Source organism: Ochotona princeps, chromosome 28, assembly GCF_030435755.1.
Source record: "Ochotona princeps isolate mOchPri1 chromosome 28, mOchPri1.hap1, whole genome shotgun sequence".
Taxonomy (NCBI): Eukaryota; Metazoa; Chordata; class Mammalia; order Lagomorpha; family Ochotonidae; genus Ochotona; species Ochotona princeps.
The window spans coordinates 3,532,091-3,544,847 of record NC_080859.1 but is presented as its reverse complement, the minus strand read 5'-3'; positions in this window follow the sequence as shown (position 1 = coordinate 3,544,847).

Below are 12,757 nucleotides of genomic sequence, written 5' to 3'. Positions count from 1 at the left end.
ATTAATTTTGATAATAAAAAATGAAACAAAAACAATAAAAAAATTAAATGTGTGTTTAAGAGATCTGGTGGCATGTCAGGTCTAGACAGGCTTAACTGGACTCCAAAATTAATATGCACCTGCAGAAATAAAATAAACAACACTAAAAATTAATATGCATTTATTTCAGTACTGGTTTAGGGTGGCAGTGAACATAGGCATGGGAGGGGTAGAGGAATCGAACACCTGTGGGTGTTAGAAATGGTAGCATGCTCCTCAAAATCGCGACTGTTGCTAGCAACAATACTGAAGACATATGCAAGAGGGAGATTTATCATATCATAAAAGTGTAATTGCTGGCCTGAAGCCGCATTCACGGGTCTCAGTAATACCATTTTTCTATGTTAAAAACAGATTATACAACTTCACACCGAAAGCAACACAAAATAAAACCATTTCTAATCTGCACCAATTTATGTTGATAAACAATTCCAAGAGAGGGTAACCATAAACAAATAAGAGTTTGTAGAGTATTTTGTTTTCAAATACATGAGTTAGAGACAGAGCATTCAGAAGAAATGAAAATATCACGGCAGCCGTTTCGAAGTTTACGTTGTCTACAGGGACTCAAAACCCACAGGCAACCAACAGGACGTGCAGATGCATCTGCCCCATGCCCTCACCAGCCCCGTCATCAGCTCAGACAGAGCAAGACGGGGAGCAGCAGCCATCTGCACTTATCAGATGACACACACAGTGGGCATGCATTTCTCAGGCTCCAAAAGCCCCCGGTTGGCCCATTCAAACAGTGGAGTTACAGATCTGAGAAGTTAATAGTCTTAGGACAGAAGTATAATTATTCTAATTTTAAAAACAAGGAGTTGCTTAGCGTGGCTTAGGCCACACAGCCAGCAAGTGACAGAGCCAGGACACCTGAGTCTATCCGATGCAGGGTCCATGCCCAGGTCCACCATGGAGTTCACGCTCCTCGAGTCGCTGTGCTCCTGGTGTGCGGCAGACGACACAAGCTTGCTGGAATTCAGAACTGCCGTGGGTCACAGGCAGCTGAAACACCGAGTGCAACTGCTCTGTGCATCAAATGATGCACTTCTGTTCAATTTTTGTCCCCAGCGAATATTCCATCAAAGGTGTTTTCTTTCTTTCCTCCTTCCCCTGAGGTAACTGGCCAAGCCCATGTAGACCCAGAACCAGGACCCATGACCTTGGGTTTGGATTGTGACAAGGTCCTTTCCAACACAGAGCTGGATGTCCACACCACACCCGTATTGTGCACTTCCCGTGACTCACAAGGACTCACTGCAGCTGGCCACTAGTATGTCCAAAATTCATCTTATGTGGTGGACGAGAGCAAGCAGCTGGCAGTCCTTCACCCATCCTGGGCATTCAGTCCAGAGGCCAGCCCGTCAGTGAGCCATGGAATTGCCACTGGCCCCTTCACTAAAGAAAACCACGGGTGAGGGGAGCAGTGGTAGACAAGAGCTAACAAAATGAAGCAGTGTGTTCTGCCCACACAGGCAGTCCTTCGATGTGCTCAGGCGTGGCACCAATGCCCCAAGCTCATCATTCAAACCAGAAGGCAACCGAGCCCTAAGCACTACTTCTAAAGAAAGGCGTGATGTGAACACTAACCCTGCACGAGAGCACCAATAAACAACTGCCCCCCAGGAGCTAAGTCACTACCCAGCCTCACTGGCTCACGTACACTAACATTCAGTGAATGTTAGTGACCACATAATGTGGAGTCTTAAGAATTATTTGTAAGAATGATCACTTGAAATTATAATCACTCGCCAGATTGCTGATAGCAATAATACTGCATGCAGGTCCGGCTGTAACTGAGGGCCATCCTCCTTAGCCAGGAAACAATAGAAGCTAGAGGTAAGATGGCACGGCAGAGATCTGAATTATTCATGACACCATACATGTCACTCACATCTGTGTGCTGAAAAAAAAAGCTGTGAGGGTATAATAGCATGTTAGTAATGCAAATTACAGAAAAGCCGACTTGATTCCGGTTTAGTGACAATTTTCATAATTCAGTTCAAACAGCATCTGTGCCAGCAGTGCAGGCCTTTTTGCTATTTTTCAGTCTGTACAGCTGCTGGGATTCATGCTGCTTGCACAAGACAGCACTCCGCACCTCTAGTTCCCTCTGCTCTGACTTGGCCGTCTCTCTCAGCCCCTAACGCCTACCGGCAGCAGCGATGCAGTGGCTCTCACTGTTTCTCAGAGATGCACTGAGTGTGGCCACAGCCTTTGTTTCACTCATAATCAGCCATACCAACAAAGAAAAACAATTATAAAAACACACTGCAAACATACACGAGATGGAAAGGCAGCAATGGATCAGGTGCTATCCTGGCAACTTTGCACTGAGACTGGGATTAGTCAAAACAGAAAGAAAGAAAAGGAGAGAAAAAAACTACCTTGCAGCTGGTGCTGCATGCCGCACCGAGTGTGTCTACGAGGGACTCGGGGTCAGCACTGCGGCACAGCGGCTGAGGCACTGCAGCACACCAGCTTCCCATACTGCTCGGAGTGCCTTCCACCTCCCAGCGCCCCTGCTCTGATCCAGCCCCCCGCTGATGCACCTGGGAGAAGCAGTGGAGAACATCCACGAGCAGGGGCCCTGCCACTCACATGGGGGTTCCTGTGGGGAGCTCCTGGCCTGGCCTGGCCATGTGGGGAATGAGCCAGTGGATGGGTGATGTCCCCCTCCCCCTTCTCTCCGTAAATCTGCTTTCCAAAGGAACAAATACTAGGGGAGATGTGACTCCGTGGAACTCTGACAGGACGGAGGAAGACAGTACATGCTTCCTGCCCCCAAGGGCACTGTGCACTCGAGGGGTCATGCAGAGAGCTTCTGCAGGATGAACTCCTGTCTTTCCTTGCTTCTGCTCCCCGGGACGCCCAGGCCTCCCAGGCTCATGAAACAAACCCATCTGGCAAACATACTGGGCTGTGTGTCCCCCACACGTCTCCCACACAGGGAGGACATGCTGTCTGAGGAAAAGTGACCACAAAGAAAACCCTTGACAGGACCGCGCCATCGGCAGGGGAGACACCTGTGAGCCCGTGGCGTTCCTGTAGCCCCGTGACTGTTCACTGCGTTGATTTCCTTCGTTCTATTTCTTTCTCTCCTGTCTTGAGCCTCTACCATGACTGAGCTCACGTTACAGCCGTGCTAATGTATAAACCTGCCGAGAGGGACCCTGTCCATTTTCACACACACTGAGTTTGACCAAGAAATTGCCACTGTTGCATTCAGAACACACTTCTTGCAGAAACTTGGTTGCTATGGTTAACTATTATATGGGTTGAAAGCTGAAACATAGTTCGAGTCCTGTGCCCAAAACTTGGAAGAGCTGGCACACAGTGCATGGGACTGAAGGTACAAATTCTAGGTGTTTTTTTTTTGCATAAAATAAGCATGGAGAGCACTCCACGTTGTATTAATTACCGATGAGAAGCATGCCCTCCTGTAATGTTGCTTACTGTTTATTACAATGGCCATTTCTCAGCTTACAAGTTTGCAGTGAGGTCTGAAAGTGACGGTGCTTCCAAGGCAGCATCTCGAGTGTGATGGAAATATAAAGCCAGATACTCATGTGAGGACTAACTTTACCTGTCAGCTGCACTGGCCACAGAGCACCTGCACAGATACATCACTCAACACTATTTTGAGGGTGTCGGGGTGTAGGGTAGGGGGAAGACAGGCAGGTTCTGAAAGATTATTCACACAAACTGGCAGAATGAGTACAGCAGGTGGCCCTGCCAATACGGGAGGGCTTCCTCCAACTCCTTGAAGACCTAAAGAGAGTGAAAGGCTGACTCGGGAGAAGCTGATCTGGAGCTGGACGCACGCCTTCTCCCGTCTCCAGCCTGCACTCAGACTAACACCCGTCACTCCCGAGCCCTCAACTCATGGACTGCAGACCTTCTAACTCCTCGGCTTCCACAGCTGCAACTGCCAGTTCCTCACCATAAATGCACACATATACCCGGTCGGTTCTGTTCCTTTGCAGAGTCCTTGCAGAAACTCCCATTCCTCGGGTAATGTAAAAGACTAGTGGGAAGAAGGGCTTTGTGTCAGTATCGACAGCCCTACGATCAGGCTGAAAATCCAACGTCTGACTCCGCTACATCTCATATCTGAGAGTCATCAAAGACGCTGATGACGCTGGGGGAAGGAGGGGTAGCGGACTCAGCCAGAACAATGCGAGGTTTCTCTCCAAGACAAGCTGCTTGTACACAGCTTGTCTTCAATGATCCCTGGACTGCCTCGGAGTTGCGCAAGAGAAAAGCAAATGAGATTCCATGATTTGAAACATGAGGAATTACGAAGCACTGTGTTAAGCACCCTTTGGCATCACAGGCCCCAGTCTGAGGACATCTGAGATTTTCTGCTCCACTGGAGAGGGTTTCTGGGTGCTTCTGGTCACTACCAAATTCACATGGCGAAGCTTGGTTCTCCATAGCACAGCTGTCATCAGCTTATGTCATCCATTACTTCCCCAAGCATTTGGGGGTTTTTGTTTTCCTTAAACCCCATCTCAATTAAGCATTTAAGACATTAGATGTCCCGAGTACAAAGTTAAATGCCATCTGGGGCCCAGTCTCCCTCCGTGATAATGAATCAGGGTCAGGCATGCATTCACTCCACAGGATTTAATCTCTATAGTGCTTCAGGTCAAAGTCAATGGATTATGCTCTCATGGGAAGGCAACACAAAGGTCTGGGTTAGCCTGCCCTCTAGCGTGGCTTGCTGGAGCTGTGTGCCCTGGGAACCAATGGAGTGCAGCCAGCCACATGGCGAGGTGCCATCCCCTGATTTCCACAGCCCCCCCTCCCTGGGAGCCAGAGACTTCCCAGCATGAGGTCACATTTCTAACCCAGTTTCCAAGAGACACGAATAGGAGCCACACCCTCTTGAATCCAAGCCTGCTGGAAGTCAGTGTCCCAGGGAGATCCTGCTCATGGAGTTTGCCTTTTGGCTCCCACTGCAGGGAATAAAGGCACAAAGAAAAGAGAGAAATGAGTATTTCTGAATACAGAGATGAGGACTATAGGGAAGACTTGAAAAATGGACATATGTTGGCTAAGAACTGCTCCTGATACAGGCCAGTGTCTTCAGGAGAGTCAGGTATGCCCCATAACAAAATGTCCTCGTTGTGACTACACCCCCAGCCCCACCACAAGCAACAGGGTGCAAGCTCCAGAGGGCACGTCAGCAGGGCAGAGACGGCCTTACATTTTGTTTCCCATTTCCACCCAACCCTTACTGAGCTGCTAAGTATTAGGGTACTTTGGCAGGTAGATTTCTTTTTCTGTATCTGCTATTTTGCCATTTGTAATCAGCTGCATAGACAGTTCCGTGTGTGTGTGTGTGTTTGGCAAGAAGGCCTAATTCAAGTGCTGTGTGCTTGTACGGGTATGAAAGCACGCATGGCGCAGACGTGTCCCAGTGTTACGACAATCTCACAAGCACAATGGGACATTGTCTTCTCAGAAACTTTAAGGCTCTGTGCATGTTTACCTTGAAAGCCCCAAGGTTCTGGTTGATCACAACCTCACTTCCATTTCCCTAGTCATGTCATGCCCCCTTCATCCAGCGTCCAGAGCTATTGGGCTAAGCAGGGATTGGTTCTCTTCCCAGGCAGGCCCAACCGTTACCAATTTTGGAAAATACCATATCCTGACCTTCACAAACAGAAGAAATAGAACAAATGGCCTTTATGTGAACCCATAAATGACATACAAATTACACAAATACACATACGGACATTTTCAGTATGTACAACACAAGGATGTCCTCCTATTTATGTTTCTGTTGTCAAGGCCAGCAATTCAGTCAGACACATCACAGACGACCTGACTGACCCCTGGCAGAAAGCACCAGGTCGAGAAGCAGAGACAAAGGACCATGTGGACCCATGGTCCAACGGGCCTTGACAGTTACGCGAGCCCAGCACACCTGCAGGCTCCCAAGCTCCCAGTACCTAAGAAGCCGGAGAGAGAGGTGCCACGAGGAGCAGCAGGAGGCAACATGAAGCAGCGTAGGCTCCACAGACCCAGGTTCTTGCTGTGCTGCTACTGTCCCTGGGCTACTCACTTGAGCAAGTCATGCTGCTGTTCTAGAAAGCTCTTTTGTCACTAGTGAGACATGTGGAATGAGCCTAGATGAAATCAGAGGTGTCTGTTTTCAGCACCAGCTTCATGCTAATTAGGTCTGTTAAACCACATCTGCGTTTCAGGGTGTTGTAAACTTCAAATATAACAGATCTGAGTTTGCCAGTGCAGGGACAGTATCGTGTTCCCACCGTCTCATCCGCACCCTTGGCATATTTGCCACTTGCAGGGTGGATTTTCCAGCTCGTTGGCTTTGCTCACATCTCTGACAGACACTGAGCTTAATCGCCGTCCTAAAGAGAAAATGCGGGATGAGGAGCATGGCGTCCATATTTTTCCACAGAATGTGAAAAGCACATACACGCTGTTCTGTATCAGCACTCCGCCTCCCCCGGAAGCCCCCAGCTGACATGTGCTTTCTCAAGTCATTTTTAGAAATCTGAAACCTGTTACGGATTGCAGATGCCAAGAGCTGCGTGACTGCTGTAGTTTCAGCAGATTTTGTCTCTTAAGACAACAAAGGCAGTGAACAGAAATCTCTTTCTCTGACTCCGTTCTGCTCTCCAAATGTACGAATGTCTGCCCGGATGCACGGGGCTTCGGGAGACTGTAGAGCAGCTCAGTTAGATCGGCTTTGCTCTTGGTTTTTACTCAACACAGCACGTGAGCTTTTGATCTTGCGAACCTGTTGCAAGCCATTCTCTCACCAGCTTCCATGAACAGCACAGCTTCACACTCCTTAAGCTCTGTGGTTCTCTAAAGAATTACCCAGGTGCCAATGGTTGGCAGCAGGAAACACCCGCTTCCACTAACACGTACAGGGATGGACTAACTTGTGCACTAACTCTGACCAAGTCCCTTAGTCTTCACATTTGTTAAACTGGGTTCCAAAAGAGGTTAAACAAAAGAAAAACCCAGCAAACACACAGATGAAGGGGGGGGGGGAATCTGATTGAAGGCCTGGGAAATGGATTCATCAGATGCCTTCAAACTGAGTCCTGTTTTAATACAGAATAAACAAAGAAACAGGAGAGAGGAAACAACAGCCAAACCAAGCAGGAAGCCACGAGAAAGGGACGCAGCCAGACGTTCAGTTGGAAACAGACTAACGTGTGGTATTCTCACCGAGTGAGATGGTGCGGGGAAGGTGGCTGGTGGTTTAGGCTGGAGGGGTGAAAGTGTGGCCTGTACTTCATCAGTCAACAATGCAAAGTCCACAAAGGCTTACAGTAGAAGGGATCGCTTCAAGCAGCAAGTGGAGTTAGGCAGACAGCTTGGAGGAAAGCCAGGGGAGCCGGAAGGCAACACACCCCGTTAGGAGGGAGAAGGAACGGGCACAGCAGAGCTGTGGGGCCACGGACAAGGCCCTTCTCTTCCAGGCACCTTGGAGTTCAGAGCTCACAGACCTAGGGAAGAGAGCTATTGATCCATGCTTAGTGCAATCATGGAGGAAAGATGACTAATCATACATCATTAGTTACTCAGTGTAGATGAAGATTGTTTTGAAGTGTTCAGGAGTCATTGTTTTTGCATTCTTTATGGTCCTATTTACTGGTTTTCTATGAGTTTCTGTTGTCACTATTTTAGGTGGTATTCTTGCCCACTGTTTCTATCGTCTTCTGCACTGATGGTCAAGTTTGACATCGTGTCCTACAAGATAAAAGGTCTCCATACTGTTAAGGCCCACCACACCATCGCTTTTTCAAATCTATCCTAAAACCCTACAACTCTTCTTCCTCTTCACTTCCTAACGCCACTGCCTTCAAGCTAGTCCTTTAATTCACCTTCTGGGCATGTTCAATTTCACTCTGGGATTTTACAGCACAAACATACAGCCATTCATCTCACAATCAAGTTCTCTCTTAATTCTTCAATCCACAACCATCATCTTCCAGGAACGCTACTTTCCTCAGTCTTTCTAGCAGCAACAGCAGCAGGAAGAACAAGTGAGGGTCTGGTCATCTAAGAAACCGTGTCCCTCATCTGCTTTGGCTGAAGACTCACTGGGGACACCACAATGCCTCCCACGGGTGGGGAGCAAGAGACACTCTCAAAGGGCCGCTGGGCATGGCGGGGCGGTCACTGGGGGAGTGTGGAGAATGAGGCAGAGCAGCTGCATCTGCTACATTACACACTGGCCCCTGTACCTCCATTCTTCTTCTAAAAAATGTATTTTTTTTTACCGGAAAGGCAGATACACAAAGAGGAACAGGAGAGACAAAGAGAGAGGAAGATCTTCTGTCCACTGATTGGCTCCCCAAGCAGCTGCAACAGCCGGAGCTGCACTGATCCGAAACCAGGATTCCAGATCCTCTTCCGGGTCTCCCATGAGAGTGCAGGGTCCCAAGGCTTTGGACTGTCACTGACTGCTTTCCCAGGCCACAAGCAGGGAGCTGGATGGGAAGCGGGGCTGCCAGGACATGAACCGGTATTCCAATGTGTGCAAGGTGAGGACATCAGCCACTAGGCTACCGTGCCAGGCCTGTACAATGCTTTACACCATTTTCCTCTCCATAAAACCAAAGACAACAAATGTTCCTGTGACATACCTGTCAACAGCCTGAGATCAATGTCTGCAAATGATTTAAATTAATACAAATGGCACAGAATCTGTGCGCTTGGGAGAACAGCTCCTTGCTAGGTCAACACTATGCTTCACACAGAGCCTAAAACAGAGAGCTGAGGAATCTCACAGCCCACCATGACTTCCCAGCCTTAATGTCTGAACCTATCTCTTTCTGGAAGCTTCTTTCTCTTCCCCGTGGGAAGAGAGAGCCCTTGGGGAGTGTGTAACACTGGCCTGCAGGTACACTGTATCCTTTCAGGAAGGCTGGCCCTCTCTTGTTACAACACAAAGCTGCAGATCTGCTGCGCCACTTAGGACTTCTATGCATGGAGTCATTTTATCTTGTTGGGTACAAGGATGCCATCACCAGTTTTTTGCCAAGCAAAGCTGAATGAGGGGGAGTAGACACAGTGGCACAGCAGGGAACATCACCATTGCAATGCCCACGTCTATATCATAGAGCCAGTTGCAGTCCCAGCCACTCCTTCACCTCCATCCAGCTTGCTGCTCACGGGCAGTGCAAGGCAATGGATAATGGCCACAGTAGTCTAGTCCTTGCCAGCTAGGTGGGTGAAGCCGTTGGCTCTGGGCTTCGGCATGGCTCAGCCCTGGCTGTTGCAGGCATCTGGGGACTGGACCAGGAGACAAGACTTCTTCTCTCCTTCCTCCTCCCTCCCTGCTGCCTCCTCCTCTTCCTCTTCCCTCTAATTCCCACTCTCTGTCCTCTCCCTCCTGTTCTTCCCTCTCCCTCTTTTCTCCATTTTCCTTCCCTCTTTTTCAAGTAAATAAATAAATCTTTAAAAATTTGATTCAGGAAAAGCTCAAAAATGGTTCTGTGGACAGCATTTGCGCCACCTGTGTCGTTGAAGGACTAAATTCCTAACCTCAGAGCCACATCACGGTGCCCTGGAGCCATGTGCAGGAAGCTACGGGCCGAGCATGCCTAACAGACGGCGGTCCTAGCTCTGTTCCTTTAAATGTCTGCAGGTTCACAGGACTGCAGATTGCTGGAATTATCTGAATTATGTTCCCAAAGACCCTGCCTCTGCCTGCTTGGGACATCAGTCAGAGCAGCAGCCATTTCTCCCACATCATTGTGGGTGCCGCACATTTAACTTCATTTTTGGTTAATGCTGAAAGTGTGGGCTCAGAATCCCGAGTACATATCTACAATACCAGAGACAGCCAAAACTAAAAAGAGGTCGGAGGTCTGTCTGTAATAGTTTTTGGTCCATGATAAAGATACACACACACACATACACACACACACAAACACACTCCTCTCAGCAGACGACAGCACAGAGCTTGCATCTGCGGATGTGAGAACAGGCATTTTTAGCCCACATGTTAAATGTGGAATTTGCATCTGTGGACAAAAGCATTCTTTTTTGTTTGGTTCCAAGCATCGCACTTCCTCCTGGTTTGCCTGTCACTCTGGCCTCTTGGTCTGAGTGTGCAGTCTGTCGCCGTCGGTGTACCCATCCAACCAGCCCACCTGGCTCCATCAAGCAACGACAGGGATGACTTCCAAGTCTGTGCCCAAGCCAGGGTTTCCTCGTGAGCCACACACTCTCCTGACCTGTAGCACAACTCTGCTCGAGGATCTTCCCAAAACGTCCACTCCAGACGCCGGGAGGAATCTCTCACCTGAGGCATTGAGGAGTCTCATCGTTTGACCCTGGCCTATGTATGGATTCACATTTCACTTCCCGCTCCTCTCACACCTACACAGCAAATTGTAACAAATGAAAGGTGCTTCCTGGAGTGCAGGGTGTCCCCCTTGTCACCCCTCTCTGGCTAAGGTGCACCTGCTCTCCAAGAGCCTCATGGACTCCCAACCCAACCTTCCAAGCACAGCTGAGATGACCTTCTCTGAGACCTCCGTCAGCCTCCTGTATCTGGGCTGGTTCCTTGTTTAGGTCTCTCCTGCTATCAGAGAGAACTAGTAAAGCCAACATGAGCCAGTTTTCCTCCTATAAAGTGGCTATTTCTTGCTGGTGGGGAACACTTTGAAACTCCACGTACATCCTGGGTGCTAAAGGTTGCCTTGGTGGTGTTATTGCCCAGGGACTATTTTCTAGCATCATCCATACCTCTGTATTTTGGTGACATACAGCTACTAAGAGCTGTGATCAACATTATGATTCATGCTTTATTCAGCAAGTTATAACCCATTATATGATTTTTTAAAATTTCATCTGAAATCATCTGCTCAGTAGGAGCCCATTAAATATGGTCCCTTTCACTTATAATTTCTCCATCATTCTGTGAGCACTTTTTTGCTTTCTGCCAAAAAGAAACTCCATCCTGGATTCATCCTGACCTTTCTCTCGCACATATCTGGAATTGGCACGCCTCCAGCTTCTTTTTGTGAAACCATCCTTACTGAGATAGATTTTTTTTATTATTATTATTATTTATTTTATTACAAAGTCAGATATACAGAGAGGAGGAGAGACAGAGAGGAAGATCTTCCATCTGATGATTCACTCCCCAAGTGAGCCGCAACGGCTGGTGCGCGCTGATCTGAAGCCGGGAACCAGGAACCTCTTCCGGGTCTCCCACGCGGGTGCAGGGTGCCAATGCGTTGGGCTGTCCTCAACTGCTTTCCCAGGCCACAAGCAGGGAGCTGTGGATGGGAAGTGGAGCTGCTGGGATTAGAACCGGCGCCCATATGGGATCCCGGGGCGTTCAAGGTGAGGACTTTAGCTGCTAGGCCACGCCGCCGGGCCCACTGAGATAGATTTTTATTAAAATGCACTAATTTTGATGTACAGGCCAGGAGTGCATACAGGTTTGTTACCTGCCACAGCAGTTTTTGTCACCTCAAAAATTTCCCTGAATCTCTTTGATGTTTTTTCTTTGTATACTTGAAATGCAGAGGGAACCAGAGACAGACACACAGTGACTCTTCCAGATGCTGGTTCAGTCTCCAAGTGTTCACAAAAGCGTGGGCTAGTCTGAAGCCAAGGCCCATCAGAGCCCATCTAGGGGGCTGACACAGTGGCACAGGGGGCTAATCCTTCACCTCAGCACTGGCATCGCATACGGCACCCGTTCATGTTCTGGCTGCTCCACTTCTGATCCAGCTCCTTGCCACGACCTGGGAAGCAGCAGAGACTGGCCCACAGCCTTGGAACCCTGCACCCAGGTGCGAGACCCTGAGGAAGCTCCTGGCTCTCCAGCTGCTCAGCCCTGGCCACTGTGGCCTCTTGGGAGGTGAGCCACAGGAGGGAAGGCCTGTATCTCCTTCTCTCTGTAAATTCTGCCTTTCTGCTCCTTCTGCTGCCCTCCCTGAGCTGGGAGCCGCTGCTTCCCATCTGTTCTTACAGCTGAGCTCAGATCTCATCAATCTTCTTGGACTCACAGAAAACAAACAGACTCATCCAGACCGAATTCTCCCAACTCGAGTTTTCATTTCTCTTGGGGAAATAAACACAGATCAAGTAAACTAACTTTATCCTGACTGTCATTTTAGGTTCCCACTGGTGAGGCAGGAGAGTCTAATGGCTCACTGTGCTAGCCAGCAACGGATACAGCCATCCTTCTCAATGTTAGCTATATTGACGCCTCAGTAAGGACATTTTATTTTGGCTTAAGTGCCATTTTCCTAATGGTTAATCATATTGAGCATTATTTATTTTCCACTTATATATCATCTTGGGAGAAACAGCTACCCAAATCAATGCCCATTTTGCAATTGAGTTGTTTCTGTTTTTGTAATTGAGATAAACTATTCTTTTTTTCAAATTACTTCGGATATCCTACCATTTTTACATTTCCACATACGACTTTAAAACAATTTTTGATTTTGTAAGAAAAATACTGGGCATTTTTACCCAAATGTTGAATTTGTGCATCAGTTTGGGGGAAAGTGATGTGTGAGGAGTTAGACTGGGTAGTAGGCAGTTAGGGCATTCTGGGTCCCCGAGCCATTTTCTTCTCAAAGATAAAATGGTAATTTCCCCACCGTGTCTTAGATTCACCAGAGCACATTTGTTCCAAGAGACAAGGGTATGTTAACATATTAAGAACACGCTTCCCCAAGAGACCAAGGCGACA